The sequence below is a fragment of the Sapajus apella genome, unplaced genomic scaffold, assembly GCF_009761245.1.
Source record: "Sapajus apella isolate SASKATOON/1434 unplaced genomic scaffold, GSC_monkey_1.0 scaffold9, whole genome shotgun sequence".
Lineage (NCBI taxonomy): Eukaryota > Metazoa > Chordata > Mammalia > Primates > Cebidae > Sapajus > Sapajus apella.
The window spans coordinates 12,094,934-12,113,977 of NW_022436949.1; positions in this window are offsets into that span (position 1 = coordinate 12,094,934).

Genomic DNA, 19,044 nt, shown 5'->3' on the forward strand with positions numbered 1-19,044 from the left:
AAAATATCTACTAAGTAACATACACATGACAGATTTTATCATCATTATAAAAGGTATTCAACTTAAAGATAATCGTACATTCTTAAACGGAAATTGAATAACATATTTTTATATTGAACAATATTCATGAGTTATCTAAGAAACTTCTTTCAGGTACAAAGTCTCCTGTATTTTAGGTTCCCCTCTCTCTCTCTCTCTCTCTCTCTCTCTCTCTCTCTCTCTCTCTCCCTCCCTCCTTTCCCCCTCTCTTAAGTAAAACTGTCAGTAATAAGATCTACTGTAGACATGATGTAGTTAGGAATTCAAGCTTCTCATTTGTAATAGTTTGCTTGTTAATAATATAGTAACTAAATGTTATCTAGACAGTGAGCTATATAACCGTACTATGATTTTTTAAAATTATAATCAAAGATGTGTTTTTCCACTTAGCAATAATACATACTTGGCTTGGCATCAAATACTGAATTTTTGAATACATTGTTTACTGTTAGAAATATATCTTTCCCAATGTGTCTTTTACTTAATGATTCACCTCAAACATATTTTTTCATGTACTTTGTTATTGATACACAAAAATACTATGCTCTGACTGGCTGGAAAGAGTACTTCTATCCAACACTGTGAAGAATCTCTCATCCTAGGTGACATTTTTAAAAAACTTGATTCTTCTAACCATTAGAGATATTTTTTATATATCTTCAAAAATTAATTTGCTGAAAAACAAATTATTTCCCATGGCATACTATTTTCTAAGTATGATTTGAGCCATTTTACAATAAGTCAGAATATAAACTTTCTTTTAATTTTAAGTAAGTAATCTCAAAAGTGCTTTCCAACACATGAATGTATTTAATATAATAGTTAGTAAACTGTCCTATGGTCATTAAGTATGAAATATAGAAAGAATATTCTAAACATAGCATTATATATATTTTTTAAGTTTTGGGTTGAGGTTCACATGGCTTTAAATTATTGCAGAAAAAAATGGTTTGTTTGCCTTCCTATTTCAAACGTTTAAAAATTGTTATTACCCACACACTTTCTTTAATATGTTTACCTATTACGTGAACACACAGTAAAAGTTAGATAAAGTTTATTACTGGTGACAAATTGATTTAATTCTGTATTTTACGTAATTATGCGGTCTTTTGCAACTTTTAACAAAATATCAGGTAAGTTTATTAGCGGTATACTTTTAACTGAGGCTAAGATCACTACTTGGAATAGAAACTTTGGCTCTGTCATTTTCATGATCATTTTTGCTGTATTCTTATTGTATTCAAATAGTGATTCATTTTTGGAAATTCTTTAAAAATATTTTGGTTACTTGTGAAAGGTGAGTTTAATTGAAATAAAATAATATCATCCACAAATCCCCCTTGCAATATGCAGAAATCTAGTAAGAGCAATCCTATTTTCTTAACCAAATATCATATTTCCTCCTTAACTCACTCAGGTCACTTCCAATAAAACACATTACCCATGGCAGTCTGACAAGTACTGATTGAGTCTTATATCTTATAAGAAATATTCTTAAAATTGAATATCAGTCAGTATATTTTCTTTAAAAAAAATCTGGATGGATATCACTACTGGAGTCTCACAAACCAAGGGATATTTTTTAAAACTGTGTTTCTTTCTTCTAGGTATGTGGAGGGGTCAGACATTACAATTTGGAGAACATTCATCACCAAAAGCTCCTAGTAAAACATATGAGATGTGACATTTTTGTGTTGAACTTCTCATTAATACCCTCTTGTAGAGAGCATAATGATACCACAAACTTGGAGCAAAAACTTTAAGATACACTCTGCAGTTCAGCTTCCTGGTCCTAGAGAGAGAGATGTAATTCCCTAAAAAGCATATGAAACACAATAATTTTAATGAAAAATAGATTAAACCTTCCTTTTTAAACAAATAGCTCATCCCACCTTTCTTCTGGTTCTCATATTTAAAAAAATATTATATGACTCATATATTCGAAATTGAATATTTAGCAACTCAATAGTCTAGTGATATAAACTCAGGTGAAATTTAGAAAAAAAAATCATCAAGAGTACTAAACTAACCAAACTAATAGTTTGTTTTTTTTTATGCTACGCAAACCTTAATGGAAGACTTCAATGTGAATGTACTCTAAGTCATTATTTAACCAGTGCACTCCATGTGTGCAAAAGTTCTCTTAGTAGAAATTCATAAGGCCAGAATATACTTAGTATGATGTAAACAAATATAGACATATAATTGTGGTTCTTTAAAGAAATTTTTTTGGTCTTATCCATCTATCTTTTATTTTTAAAAAAGAATTCTAGCAATGTGAGACCCAAAGCATTCAAAAATAACAATGTGCAATTGAAGCTGTAGAATGAGGAATTAATCTTTTATCCATAAAAGAAAATGTTAAATTTAAAACTGAATCAATTCTTATTGTTTCTTGTGGACATGTTTTAAGGCAGTAATTATTCTATGTCTATCTATTTTATTTTTGAAATAGGTTAACATTAACAATCTTTTTCTCAAAAATAGCTAAAGATAAAATCCTGGACTAAGATTAAATTTTAAACTAGTATAAGTTTTCAATATTCAACAAGAATGTATAGTACTGTGCACAAAACAGATCATGAATGACATTAGATCTTGTTCTGTAGCCTTCTACAGAAAAGCCTGAAAAACTGAGAAATACTGGAAGAGTACAGATAAAGTCATCGTCTATAAAATTACTTTCTGTCCATCAAAGTATAAGCTTCTGACCACACTCTATGCTAATAATAAAAATACTAAAGCTCTTTTCTTTTGCCCCTAAATTCTCCCAATCAATTTTTCTTTGTCCATCCTTTAAAATAACACTTGGCACTTAACGTTATCAGAAGATTCTGCAATTGTTAACCACTGAAATCACCACCTTTCCAAAACCTCTGCAAGTAGCAGAACTCAAAATGGAATCAGCAGATAAAAGACAAGGGACTGGCAAATTATGTCTTTATGGTATGATCTCAATTGATTGCCTTAGGGTTGAACTTTGAATCTCTGAATTAATCGTGGAAAGTTTAGAACCATAAAACTTCATTCCTTTGTTTTTTTGTTAAATCACCATGGATCAAGTTAATAGCGGACACATCATTTTAATACTTCCTCATTAATCCATATGTTACAGTAATTGGCATTTCATCTTTATGAAATGGGACATTTTACCTTTGACTAGATTGATTTATTAAATTTTCTTGTAAAAGATAAAGCAGAATGTGTTAGGAGAAAAGCATAGATCTAAAAAGTGTAGTTATAACTAAAAAAACAAAATTATAAAAATATTTTTCATAACATATCTTAAAGAAAAAAATCACTTTAAAAATAACTCTCTTCTCACTTTCCATGTAAGCAGTCATTTAAACAAAAATTTTGCCTGCAATGCTATGAGAAGTTAACAATAAAGGGAAAGGCAGGTTGTCTGCCTAATTTCACAACTGACATATTTATAAAACTCCAAGTGTGTCTCTATAATGTGTTTGTATATTTTGTGCTGAGGTAGATGATAGGATGAGAGAAAAGCAAGATGAAGGAGAAAACTGTGATGCAGAGAAGTAAGACACTTTGATTAAGACCCCCTTATAATTATGATCCCTCTGGGCTGTACCAAACCCATGTCTACCACCTTAATCTGCTGTGATCCCATGACAGAGAAAACACACATTTATTTGAAGGGTACTACTGAACATAACATCAATTTGTTTCTATATATTTCTACCAGAATGAAACAAATGATGTCACATATTTATATACCAAATACATCCCATCCTCTAGTTCTGCAGATTCAGTTGCTTCATTTAAGCTTAGTTTCTGGGTTGTTTTTTTTTTTTTTTCTGTATAGCTAGGCATTCTTCAGAGGATTTTTTTTTTCCTTTTTTATTCTATGGTGAAAAATTCTACATATTCCTGAAGATATTTAGTCCTGAGTGATTTTTAACATTTTTCATTTCAGGCCGAGCGTGGTGGCTCACACCTGTAATCCTAGCACTTTGTGAGGCCGAGGTGAGTGGATCACCTGAGGTCAGGAGTTCAAGACCAGCCTGGCCAACATGGTGAAACCCCATATCAAAAAAAAAAAAAAAAAAAAAAAATTCTTCATTTCAGATTCCATCAAGCACATAAAATTCCAAAACAGTGAGTTATGTTATCACTTCATTTTGTTTTGTTTTCTTTTGTTTTTAAAAACTTCTTCATTATAGGGGTAGTAAGGAATGACTTATACTTTGAAGGTTTATTTGTGACGTTACCCTGAGGTGTCTAAAATAACCATCAAAATCAAAATTTTGCGGTATTGGTGACGTTTTATAGGATTTTTCCCTATAAACATTTTGCCACACATTCCATCTGCATAGGGGTGTGCTAATTGTGGGTAGGGGTAGTTGTGGAGGCACCTTGTAGTGATACAGGACTTTTTGCTCCTTGGTTCAGCTAAAAACCAAGTTCTTGTCTCACGACTAGGAAAAATTAGGCATGGGAACACATTGAAAGTGAGGAGAGTGGAATTTATTAAAAGAAAGCTCTCAGCAAATAGAAGTTTCTGCCAACAGTGTCCCACCTCACAGATTGAATACCAGGCCAGCACACACAAGCTGATGAGGCCCGACTCCCCGCCTACAAAGGTACAAACTCTGAATGGCTGAACTCCTTTCTTCCAGTGTGCTGTGGTCCCTTAGTCTGAGCCAGTCCACGTTGATTATTTTCCTTACTGCTCATGAGTTAAAGGACAGAATTTTTCACCTTGGGCATGATTAGGCAAGTCCCTATACACAATGACCTGGGCAGCATTTGACTGTCTCCTGTCTCTATCAGTAGTTTTCTCAAACTATCACACACTCTCATTGCCAGCAGCCATTTTTAAAGGCCAAGACGTAAAGTCATACTTTCTATCTTCCTTAACTGGTAATTCTATATGTGAAAAATTTTGGTTTCTAATTTCAATTTGCCATCAGATTCTGGGAGTTTTTGATATGATCAAGCTTAAAAGCCTATCTAAACAATATGCCTCAAGGAACATGAGCAGAGGCACTTGAATTGCTTAATGCTTCTTTTCCATTGCTGATAATCATGTATTAAGCAAACTTTGGGATATAATTATTTTTCTTTCTTAAAAAATAAATGGAGGTTTTGGCTTAGTAATTAACTAGGCACATCACTCAACATAATCCTTCATTCTTATTTTCCTCCTTTAGCTCTTTGTGAAAACATAAATAAAACTACTACCTTGTGTTTCCATTTTACTTAATTAAATAATGCTTGATTCACACATTTATTAGCTTTTTCTATTGTACTTAATTTTCTCTTAGAGAAGTTGCCAAACTACTGTAATTCAAGTTTATTAAAATATAATTGACAAAAATTATATATATATTCAAAGTGTACAACATGATGTGTTGATATATGTACACATCGTAAGATGATTACATAAATCTAATTAACATATCACCACATATACTTATCATTTTCTCTGTGTGCTGTTAGCACATTTAAAATCTAATTTCTTAGCAATTTTCATATATAGTATCGAGTGTTAATAACTATAGTCACCATGCTGTACATTCAATCTCCAGAATTTATTCCTCCACTGTAATTGAAACATTGCACCTTCTAAACAATTTATGTTCCCATATCACAGCCCTAGTAACCACCATTCTACTCTCTACTCCTGAGTTTTGCTCTTTTAAGTTCCACATATAAGTGAGATCACACAATATTTGTCTTCCTGTGCCTGGATTATTTCACTTAGCATAGTGACCTCCAGGTTCATCCATGTTGTCCCAAATGACAAATGTTTCTTTTTAAGGCTGAACAGTATTCTTTTGTATATATATGCCACATTTTCTTTCTTTTTTTTTTTTAAACTATATGTTTAGAAACTTTGTTTCCATATTTTGTACATATGGTAAAAATTATTTTAAGAAATCAGCTCACAGAATTGTGGGTCTGGGGCAAATCCAAAACCTGTGGAGTAGGCCTGCAGGCCTACTTTTTTCCCATACTTTGTACTTTCATTTTAGAGTCATAGGGTATATGTTCAGGATTCTTTTTCTGATTTATTTTTCAGATATTCATGGTTAGTAAATAGGCATATTGCAGATTTTCATGTTAATTTTATACCCTGCAACTTTTATTGAATTTATGTATTAGCTCTACCAATATTTAATGTATTTTTAGTGTTTATTTTATCTACTGAAAGAAACAATTTTACTTCTGTCTTTTCAATATGGATGCTTAATTCTTTTTCTTGCCTTATTTATCTGGCCAGTACTTCCAGTATTATACTAAAGAAAAGTTATGGTAGTGCACATCCTTGTCTTGTTCCTAATCTTAGAATAAAACCTTTCAGCTTTTCATTACTGAATATGATAGCTATGGGTTTGCCATACATAGCTTTATTATTATGTTTAGATCTAATAAATAAGTTAAAAAACAAATGTATTAAAAATAACTATAAACATTTGGTGATAGATACACAATATAGAAAATATAAATTGTGATATCAATGATATAAAATACAAGGTGCAAGATAAGTTGAACTACAGAGTTTTTGTATGCAAAGTTAAGATGTTACCAACTTAAAATAGGCTGTTAGAACTATTAGACGATTTCTGTAAGCTTTATGGAAACCATAAAGAGGAATCCTGTTGTAGATGCACACAAAAACAAAGCAAAATGAATATAAACATGTAAGTAAAAAATGGAAAACAAAAACATCAAATCACAAAGGAAAACAGCAAGAGAAAAAGAATGGAATAAGGTAATGGTTGTAGTGTCAGAAAACAGTCAGCAAAATGATGGCAGTGAGTCTTTACCTATAAAAATTTATTTTAAATATAAATAGATTGAATTCTCCAATCAAAAGACACAGAGTAGCTAAATCAGTATTTTAAAAACTAGATTGAACTTTATATGCTGTCTACAAAAAAAAAAAAAAAAAAACTTACTTTAGCTTAATGAACACATTTAACTTAAATATGAGGAAATGGAAAAATATTCTCTGTAAATGCAAACCAAGTGAAAGCAGAGTTGGCTATTCTTATATCAGACAGAATAGTCAAAAAATTCCTACAAGTGGTAAAGAAGGATATTATATATTCATAAAGATGTCAATTCATCAAAAGAATATGGTGATTGCAAGTATATATGCACCCAACATCTGAGCATGTAAATATATAGACCAAATACTAGCAGAACTGAAGGAAGAAACAGGTAGCAGTACAATAACAGTAGCGAACTTCAGCACTTCACTTTCCAAATGGATACAGCATCCCAGACAAAAACCAATAAGGAAACATTGGACTTGAACAACCCTATAGACCAAATGGATGCAACAGACACATAAGGAACATTCCATGCAAAAGGAGCAGAATGTACATTCTTTTCAAGTGTACATAGAAAATATTCTAAAATAGATCACATTTTGGCCTCAAAACAAGTCTTAACAAATTTATGATTGAAAATTTATTCTTTTCTGATTATTATAGTATGAAACTAGAAATCAGCAGCAGTAAACAAATTTAAAAATGCATAAATCCATGGAAATTAAACATACTTCTGAATAACCACTTAGTCAAAGAAAAATCAAAAGGGAAATTATGAAGCAGGATTACTAATTATCAATCCCATGAGTGGACTCCCATTGTGTGGGAGCAAAGACCAACAGTGTGCCAACCATTAGAAATAGAAGTTCATATAATTATGCTTTATTGTGGACCACTATTACCTATTTGCCTAAAGAAAAAACACACTGGTACACAGGTTATGAAGTGTGGGTTTATTATTTACAGATAGGCAGCATGGGAAAAAGGTATCTCAGATCAGTTGCAAGCTGGTCTTCCAAGGCTCAGAAGAGCTACCTGCAGTGGATGGAGTCTTCTCTGCATGTCCCCAACTTTGCCCCACAGCTGAGGGACCACAAAATGCAGCCCACGCTGGGTTATATACCTCAGAGGTCATGAGACACACTGGGAAAAGTATTAAAGGACATCCTGCTTTTAGGGGAGAAAGAAACAAATGCCAGGATTTCTTGGATTATTTCTCCTTAATTCAAGTCGTTACATTCCCTAGGAGGAACAGAAACAAGGCCTGAGCCTTTTCAAGCAGTTCTTCCCTAACAGAGGATATTACATTATCTGCATATTCTACAATTATTCTTGAAAATTACAAGACGGAATGGGAGAAGAACTGGGCTGGACCAAGGTCACCTGAAGAACTGTTCTTGCAAAAATTAGAAAATATATCGAGACAAATAAAAACAGAAACACGAAACACAGTGAGACCCCACCTGAAAAAAACAAAAGAATGGAAAAGAAAATGGAGGCACAACATATAAAACTTATGGGATGAAACAAAAGCAGTTCTAAGAGGAAAACTTAAAGCAAAAAAAAAGTCTACATTTGGAAAAGAGAAACAACTCATATAAACAACCTAATGTTGCATCAAGGAACTAGCAAAAGAAGACAAAATAAGCCCAAAGTCAGCTGAAGGAAGGAAGTAGATAAATGAAATGGAGACTAGAAAAATAATCGAAAATGTAAACAAAACTAAGAGTCTGTTTTTCAAAAAGACAAGCAAAATTGACAAATCTTTACCTAAACTAAAGAAAATAAAGAAGATTCAAACACATAAAACAAAAATGAAAAAGGGGATATTACAACTAATACCACAAAAATACCAAAGATCATAAGAGACTGGTATGAACAATTTTATGCCAACCAATGGGATACACTAGAAATGGAAAAAATCTTAGAAACATAAAATATGCTCAGACTGAATTATGAAAAAATAGAAAATCTCAACAGATCAATAGCATGTATGGAGGTTGAATCAGTAACAAAAATATATCGGAAAAAAAAAATCTCAGCACTTTATGACCTCTACTAAACATTTAAAGAAGAATTAGCATCAATCTTTCTCAAAGTCTTCGAAAAAATTGAGCCGATGGGTACACTTCTGAACTCATTTTATGAGGCTGACATTAACTTAATACCAAAAACAGGACACTGAAAAAAATTGTAGAATGTCCTTAATGAATATAGGTGCAAACAATTCTCAACAAAGTACCAACAAACTGAATTCAACAGCACATTCACATATCATATACCATGATCATGTGGGATTTATCCCTGGAATGCAAGCATAGTCCAAGATACACAAATCAATAAATATGATATACCAGAATAAAGAGTGAAGAATAAAAACCACCTGATCATCTCAATAGATGCTAAAAAAGCATCTGACAATATTCAACATTCTTTCACAATAAAAATGCTCAAAAAAGAGATATGAAAAGAATGTTCCTCAATTTATTCATGTAGAGTATATTAAATCCTTCTACATTCAAAGTAACTTACAGTGTGAAAGTTCTAAAAGTGATGTGGTTTTAGTACTTTCAGCATTTTTTTGATACTGGAAAGAGAAAAATGTGTATTTGGACAGACTAGTTATGATGCTTTTACAGTCATTTGCCACATAATAAAGTTTCAGTCAATGATAAACCACATATACTATGATGGTCCCATAAGGTTTTAACACAGGCGAAAATTTTCTATTGCATAGTGATGTCTTGATGGTCCTGACCTTCTGAAGGCCTAGGCTAATGTGTATGTTTATGTCTTAGTTTTTAACAAAAAAGTTTTAAAAGTTAATTGTTTTTAAAAAATTAGATAAACCTTATAGAATAAAGAAAAAAGCAAAGAAAATATTTTGTATATAACTCTACAATGTGTTTCTGTTTTAAGCTTAGTGTTATTTAAAAAGAAAAAAATTAAAAGTTTATAAAGCACAAAGTTACAGTTGGTTATGATTAACTTCTTAATTCAATCTTTTTATAAACTTAGTACAGCCTACATGTACAATGTGTATAGTCTGCAGTAGTATACCATAATGCCCTAGGCCTTGACATTCATCACTCACTAACTCACCCAGAGCAATTTCCAGTACTGCAAGATCCATTTGTGGTAAGTGGCCGCATACAGGTGTCCCATTTTTCATCCTTTATACCATATTCTTACTGTTCCTTTTGTACATTTAGATATGTTTATAGACACAAATATTTACCATTGTGTGACAATTGCCTACAGCATTAAGTATAGTAACAATCTGTACAGGCTTGTAGCCTAGGAGCAATAGGTTATATCTTATAGCCGAGGTATGTGGTAAGCTATTTCATCTATGTTTGTGTAAATACGCACTATGATATTTACACAATAAGAAATTGCCTGATAACACATTGCTTGGAATGTATCCCTGTCCTTAAGCAACACATAACTATGCAAGAATGCAAAGAAAAATTATGGTAAATTTAACTAAATTAGAGTAGCTTAATAGTTTAAAGTAGATTTTTAAAAATCTAACTAGATTAAAATAGTTTAAAGTAGTTAAAAAATCTGTATGTTCTTAACTTTTCCTATGAAGCGCATCAGAGTAAATATTTTAGACTAGACTGTCTCTGTACCTCTGTTGCTATGGCATGGAAGCAGTCACAGATAATATATAAACAAATGAGTATTGTCCTTCCAACAAAACTGTATTTACAAAAGCAAGCAGTGGACCACATTTAGCCCATAAGGTAGGGATTGTCAATACCTGTTCTAATAAAGAAAAAGACCACATTTTAGGTTTCGTTGTGTTGTGTTTTGGGTTTGTTGTTGTTGAGACGGAGTCTTGCTCTGTCACCAGGCTGGAGCGCTACGGTGTGATCTCTGCTCACTGCAACCTCCGACTCCCTGCTCCAAGTGATTCTCCTGCTTCAGCCTCCCAAGTAGCTGGGACTACATGCATACACCACCATGCCCAGCTAAATTTTGTATTTTTAGTAAAGACAGGGTTTCACCATGTTGGCCAGAATGGTCTCGATTTCCTGACCTCATGATCCACCCACCTCGGCCTCCCAAAGTGCTGGGATTACAGGCATGAGCCACCGAACCCAGCCTAGGTGTTTTTTTTTTGTTTTTTGTTTTTTTTAAGGATATTAATGTTCAGTTTTAAAGCTGGCTTAATCCATTTATTTTTACACTTCTTTTATGAGGAGTGGGCATATTTTAAAAAACCTAGTTTTAATGTAAAATACTTATTTGAAACATGTTTATAATTGTTTCTTCATAGTTTAAAATACACATGACAACTTTAAAACTTTCTTCAAATGTCCTAATGCATATAAATATTTTGTATAAAAATATGGAGCAAAATATAAAAAGTACAAATTTGAGCTGAAAGAAAATTATTTAAACCCATGCATAGTGCACAACTAGTCTGTCATCATTTCTGCACATTCTTTAACTTTTATTACTAAACTTTATTATATCCATTCTCATGGAATTGTAGAAGTGGAAACTGGTATGGATGCAAAATTCAATGAGCCATTAAATAGGTGACAATAATCATGATAGTTTCTCTTAAAATTAATTAGAATATAGTCACTCATTTTGGAATTATTACCATGTTGCCCAAAGAGAATGCTTTCATAAAATCTAAATTACAGCCAGGAGGAAAAAATACATTTTTATTAATTAACAACTACATTGAGTAATTGAATAGCTGAATGAAATTTTGGGGTAGCATTAAATTTTTCTTTTGATTGTTTGCTTTTTAGATATAAGAGATAAAGACAGACATTTCCTTATTGTTGATTCTTTTCCTTTTTAGGGTAAACAATGTGTTATGATTTCAGTAAAATTTTTGAAAAGCGTTACACACCACAAGTTTCCATTTAATCAAACAATAATTTTGAAATAATAGGTAATATTTTAAAGGCACTTATATTCTTCCAGACACTGCTCTTGAAAACAATTTAAGATGGGTACTATGGTTATATTTCTTTTACTAGTGACAAAACAGGCCTGGGGTCTTTAGATGACTTAATCACAGTCCAACAATGAGAAAGCTGAAGGGTCCGAGACAGTTTGTGCTTAGTCTGTGCTGCTTATAAACAGGCAATTGGAAAATGAGATCTACACACATAAAACCATTTATTCATGACATGTATTTGTTCCTGTCACACATACATACATGAACACTCATGCACACTCATGTGCATACACTGGCATGGATATACCCACAGAGATGGACAAACGCACACACTGCAGTGTCCACAGAGCTTTGATGAACTGGTTCTAGACTTTGTTCTATCATTAGCTGAAATAATTTTGGAAACTGACATAGTCTCTTTGCATGATCCTTGAAACTCCGGTGAAAAATTAAGTAGTGTAAATTATCTCTAACAGCTTTGTAGTCGATGATTTTGTGTTAAATTTCTAAATTATGGTTTACTTGGGTAGAGTATGTTGGTGATTCATAGTAATAATGATCAATTTCAATCCAAGCCACAGGGTCAGATATTGTTACATTTTTTTCTTTCTTTTATATGTAAATGTGCAAATTCAATGGCCCCAGCTGTGTCATTTTCTCTCATCTGAACACTTAGTGTATTTACAGGTTTAATGTCATATCTAAGCACATATTTTATGACTAAGGGGAAGTATTTTAGATAACCTAAATGGGGAAGAAAAAAACTTACCCTAAAATGATAAGAGGTTTCTAAGGTCTGAAAATTCCATGTCTTAGTTATATGCTCATTCTCTCTCTGATTTCTAATGGATCCTTTTGAGAAGGAAGCCACTTCCACTGCTTCATTTAAAAAAATATTCCTAGACACTGTAGTTTGACAGTTTTGTTGTTCTGTCTGCTCTATCAGTTTCTCTGTCTACCTACCATTAGGTCCCAAATGAAAATACCTTCTGCAAATATTCACGGACTGGCCACTAAACAAGTTCAGGTATAAAAATCAATATGGGTTCAACTATGGAAAAATAATTGGCTTTTGCTGCCTCACTGACCTTTCTACTGAATACATCAGACTTAAATAGAGCTCCACCATTCTGGGGCTTATTACAAGTGAATGTGAGTTTTTCTTGTGCTCTGACAATTATCAGGCTTGAGTTATAACAAGTATACTTGGCTATTTTTTTGTGGACTTTGATCAGTGGTAGTGTTCTAGCTGCCACATTATTAGAAAATAATGCAATGTTGTTTCCACTAGCAAACACAATTTGTCAGTTACTTTTGTTATTGTTTCCTATGGAAAATAACTTCTGGTAACTGTGGATTGATGTTAAAACCACACGCCATGTTCAAGTTGCTTGGGAAATAAAACATGTCAGTACACTATATTCGATGACTGTTTAAAAAGTAATAAATAAGCCAATTGTTCTGCAGTGACATGATATATGGGAACGGTTTCAAAAAGCATAATGTATTACTTCATATCATTCACATAGATACAATAAATTAAGGATCACATATTAAAACTTTTAAAAAATATCTCTTGCTCTGGTAGTAGCTGACATTTAGCTAATTTACAAAGATAAATCATAATTAAGATATCTACTTTTTTATGGCTTAAAGCTTGAAGCTAACAGACAAAAATTAAATCTGTAAAATAAATAACAATTTGTTTCTAATTTTCAGTTATACATATCAAAATTGAATTTTTTTTTATATTCAGAATGACCAGAAATATGTTTTAAAGTATTATTTTATAGGATGTATAAAAAAGAATATAAAATATAAATTAATTTGTTGAGAGAAACATAAAAATTATGCAGATAAACTGTAATTACTTTTCAGAATATGTTTCTTTTAGTAGTGATCTTTCTCAGATTTTAATGTATGTATCTTCCTTTCTGCACTTGGAAACAAGTAGCACATTTAGCTTAAAGTTTTAAAGGTTGGGAAGTAATCGTTTCTCATCTGACTACTTGCCTTGTGACATGATTCTAATTCTTAACTGCATCTTTTCAATTTTGAATCTTTAAAATAAAATTACTTTTAATTTTTCAAGACAATATAAAAATAATTTGTAAAGATAAACACGTTCATCTGATTATTTGTTAAAAATAAAATTAGGAAATGGCTGCATTAAATCTATAAAATTCCTTTCTTTAGAAATTAGTTTTGCTATTTCGTGAACAGTTCATTGTCTCTACGTTTTGTTATGCCTTAAGAAACTAAAACTAAATATTTAAAAATCAAACTAAAGTGTAATCTAAATGGGCATATCTATTTAAGAACTATGATTTCTTGCAAACTTAGTAGATTTTAAGTAGCTCATCATCAAATATAACTAAAAATGATTGATTTGTTGAAATAAAAATTATTGTCAAATGTAATTAGAATGCATTATGTTTGCTAGCATTGCATATAAATAATTGATTTAAAAACAATGAAATCTCTAGGGCATGGTTATATAATCAAACACCAGAAAATGTTTTCAGTCCATTGTTGGGTCTGAAATGTCCCATTGTATCAGTAAAGAGACTGTTTTCATTAGACTCAAAGAGTAGCATCAAAAATAAACAGTTAGTGTATAACAGATGAAGCAAAAAGACCATAGAGACTTAAAATGTAAGTACATTGTTTTGACATTTAGTTGGCACTTATTACCCATAAGAGCAATGCTATCAAACAGCTAAATATTTTGTGAATAAATCATTTTTATCTATCTAGTGATTCTGGCATAAATGTAGATGTTACTTTCTCTGTCTTTGCTAAATATTATTAAATATAATTTTTTAAATAAAAAAATTTCACTTTCCTTATTAGTAGTAACAATGGGCATTTTTTTCCTCCAAAATTAATGAAATTCTCATATGTTCTTACACATTTTGAAGCTTCTTAGCTATTTTAGTTTTCTCTGCATTGTGGACAAGTATAACATTATCATGAACATTGGGGAGAAAAAGTATTGGTCTTTTAGTGAAAACACTGATGTATAGGTAACAATGGGTCAGACCAATTATATGACTATCAGTGTGCTCATTACTTGATGTCACCAAATTATTACATATATGTCTAATTATGTATATGTGTTTACATATGTTAATGCATAGTTAAGGTTTCTTGTTCTCTGATACTCTTTATTCTGAACAAATTTATCCCCATAATTACTAAGTATTTCAAGTTATCAATGTCTTTGTCATTCACATATCATATAATCATAACAACAATCTTGGAAGTGACATTTTTCTCATGCAGAAACTGAGACCCAGTGAAGTTCAGCTAATAGACAAAGGTCACAGTGAGGAAGGTGTGGAGATTGAACTGAAACATAGGCTTTCTAGCTTCTGATTTAGTTCCCTCTTTATGGTATTACATTATTTCTACCTGTGGGGTTTTCTTCCCCTCTTTAATGGTGTCAGTGCCCTTTCCAACTCTCACTTGCATTAAGTAACAGAGACTCTCTCCACAACTCATTATTGTCATCCTCACATACTTATTTCCAAAAGGTTTTATTCTCTTTATGAACCAGGTCAGCATCTTTCTATTAATAAAATCTCTAGGGACTTGTTAATGCTTACCTCACATCCATTTATTTTACATTCCAACCACCTCATCCAGAATCCAGTATCACTTGTCTTCTGAGTAGTGTCAAAAAACCTTCTAGCCTACAGCATCCTCTATAAATAAAAAAGTACTCTTCTATCTCTATAACCCATCAATGACCTAATATGTTGTGCACCTCTACAACTACATTTAAGTTTCTAGTTAGTGATGTATGTATAGATAGATAAATATACAGTAAATATAGATGTGTGTATATATATATATACACATAGATATGTATATATATATATATATATACACATATGATATATATATCACATCCATATGAATTTTATACACTGTTTTGGAGGAGTTTATTTTATTGTTGTAAAACAAAATTATAGTATTTCAAAACTTCATTTATGTTGTTATTATGGTATAAACAAAAAGATGCTGTAAAGAAAAAACTGTGAGCTGCAAAATATATAGATGTTTTAAACTAGATGTTAAAAACTAGTTTTTAACTAGCTGTTATATTTTAAAATGGAACTAGATGTTATATTTTAAAATGGAATAAGTTGTTATGTAGATTCCTTTTTCATTTTTTAAATAAGGGCCTTATGCTTGCCTGATCACATATATTTGAGTTTTCAGCCTAACAGAACCTTACATAGTTTAATGAATTCTGTACAAAAAAATAGAGTCTGCTATCCAGTGTTGACTAATATGAAATCTTCATAAAATTTTGTCTACTGGAAAAGAACAGATAAGGCAGGTTGTCTGAAATTATACCTGGAACAGGTACATGATAGGTTTTTTTTAAATTTTTAATATGATAAGGAGGGCAATATCATTTCAGGCCAATGACACTAAGTCTGGGAAGCTGTAAAGCAATGAATCCAATCTCTTGCTATCAAAATAAGATCTATGATGGAAAATTAATAAGTAAATGCCTTCCTTTCATCATGATGGCATTTGGGAGTTTTAGCGCTCTGTAGCCCATTAGTCAGGTTAGTTAATGACTCTGCTTATCCTCTTAATCATGTGTAGCACATTGACTGAGCTTCATTTAGTTCAAAGTGCCTTTCAGAAGCCTGAACTGAATCCGAGTTATGGAAAATCTTACCTTTCCAGAGTAGAAAACATATTTCGTTCACATCTCTCATGCTTAGCATGTCTTCAGAAAATTTGAAGTTCTTCTAAATATAGAAAAATAAAATCAAAATAAGGTCCAAAGAGATTATGGTTTCAACTCTTGACTGTTCACACATCCATGGTTTATTTAAGGCTTGAAACATGTATTAAATTCACAGCAATTTCTAATAATAAAGCAAACGCACTAAGAACAATTTTAGTAGAATCTTTTTCGTGTTACAATATTTAATTTATATGTCTGCCTGTTTAAGGAAAATACTTTTAACTTCATTAAGATCCAGTGCCAATTGAGATATTATAATCAGATTAATTTTATAATTTAGAAGCTATTAAAATATTCTCCTCCCCTATTAGTATAGCAGAATGACCTTATGTGAAATCAGAAACCTTCAAGACATGTAACTAACAAACCCAATATCATAAGAAGAAACCTTATTCATGCACTGTAAAACCCATGAGAAAAAGAATAATAATTTAGTCTTTTCTTCTCTGGTGACAAGCGTTAATGTAGATCAAGGATTTTGGGTATGTAAATTTGGTACCTATAAAGTTTAGGGAAAAATATAAAGTTGAATTGTACAGAATTGTTTGATTCCTTAATTCTTTCCTTTCTTCCGAAAGAATTTGTTTCCTTAATTCCTCTCCTTTCTTCCAACATCAAAAAAACACATTGTTTTTTCCTACCCACTAACTCACACAATTGCAATATGTTTAATGTGTATTGCCTTGTAGAATATATATTGCTGTGTATGTTTATTTTAATTTATATAAATATTATTAAGTTACAGGTATCATTTTATTTTATTTTTACTTAGCATTATAGTTATAAAATTCACATAAATGTCTAGACCTGATGTATCATTCCCACCTGAAGGATAAAACTTGACGTTTATACTCTACATTTTTCCTATTTAATCTAACAGTGATAGATCTCTTTCAACAACCTGACATCACATCATTGCTGTGGTAAATATGCTTATGTTTGTTGCTTTGCGATCTCAGCAATACTTTTTTTAGTCGTATTCAGTCACAACATTGGTAAGTAATAGGATACACGTATACAAATTTTATTATGTACCAAAGACTGTTCTCCCTAGAACTGTTGTGCCAGTTTACATACATATTAGCAGAGTATAAGGCATCTCATGTCCCAACACCCTTGGAACACTTGACGTCATCACGCTTTCTGATTTATGCTGATCTAACAGGTAAAAAGTGATATTTTACTGATCTTTTAAGTTATGTTTTCTACTTACCACATATTGAGAGTTTCTGCATATTATTAACTTTCTTGGTTTATAATTTCTATAAACATTTTCCTGTATTGTTATTAATCCTTATTAATTAGATTTCCTGTCTTTCCTTGTTTATTTACAAGAATTTTTTGAGGTCATAGTTTGTCAAACTTTGTTTTGCACAGGACCAGATAATAAATACTTTCAGTTTTGTGGGGAATACAACCTTTATCATAAATACTTAACTCTGCCATAGTAGCATGAAAGCAGTCACAGACAAGGTATAAACAAATAAGTGTGACTATGTTCCAATAAAACTTTGTTTACAAAAATAGTCCACTGGCCAAATTTGACCCACAGGCCATAGCTTGCTGATACCTAATGGTCATGAATGATAAAGTCACCTGGAAAAATGGAAAGGTGATGGAAAAAATATAGTTTGATAAGCACAGACATTATTAGAAAATGACAGAAGAATTAGAAGCTTAATAGTGGAGTTATGAAAGATGAAATTGTAAAGTTGATAGAAATAAGTTTAAGAGAATATTTTTTGCTATCCAACTCACAAAGTAATGTGCACACAAAGAAACCAACCAACAAGTAGAAAACCTACTTAAATTTTCTGTTCAAAGAACATGATAGAGAAATTAAAATATCAAACATTAAATGGCAACAGAGAATTATAATAAACATAACAAACAAGACTGATATCTAAAACTTCAGGATTAGTTTGATATTCTGTTAAGCGTAGTTGCTTAAAGAAAAAGAAGGACCAAAAAAAGGAAAAGAAGAAGAGTTAACTCATGTCTCTGAAAAGTTTAAGGCATTTGCTTCTAGAAAGTGAAGATTTGCACAATTACAAGAGGTAAGCCTCTGATAAATTTCTAATGTAAAGAATAGAAAGTTAACTGTTGACTTCTAACAAGTTGAGTTTATGAAAGGCATGATTTAACATGCCTGAAAGAAAGCATAGAATGTCACTATGACACTATGAAAATGCAGCTGAAATAACATAGAACAGTGGAGATAACATAAATTTAATTTTATTTAATTGTTTTATTTATGTAGACATTTACTTTTAGTTTTAGTAAATATCTACTTATAAATATATTTTATTTTGTTTCTTACACAAGCACATTAGTGTGTATATGTATGTGTGTGTGAAATACATGCATTTTTTATGTTTAAAAAAAGACAGTTATTAAGAAATCAAAGTTCTAGGTAAGCAGGAACTGTAACAGACGTCTTCCAAAATAATACATTAATTACAAATCCCAAAAAGAAAAGCTAAGAATGCTGTCATAATCCCTTG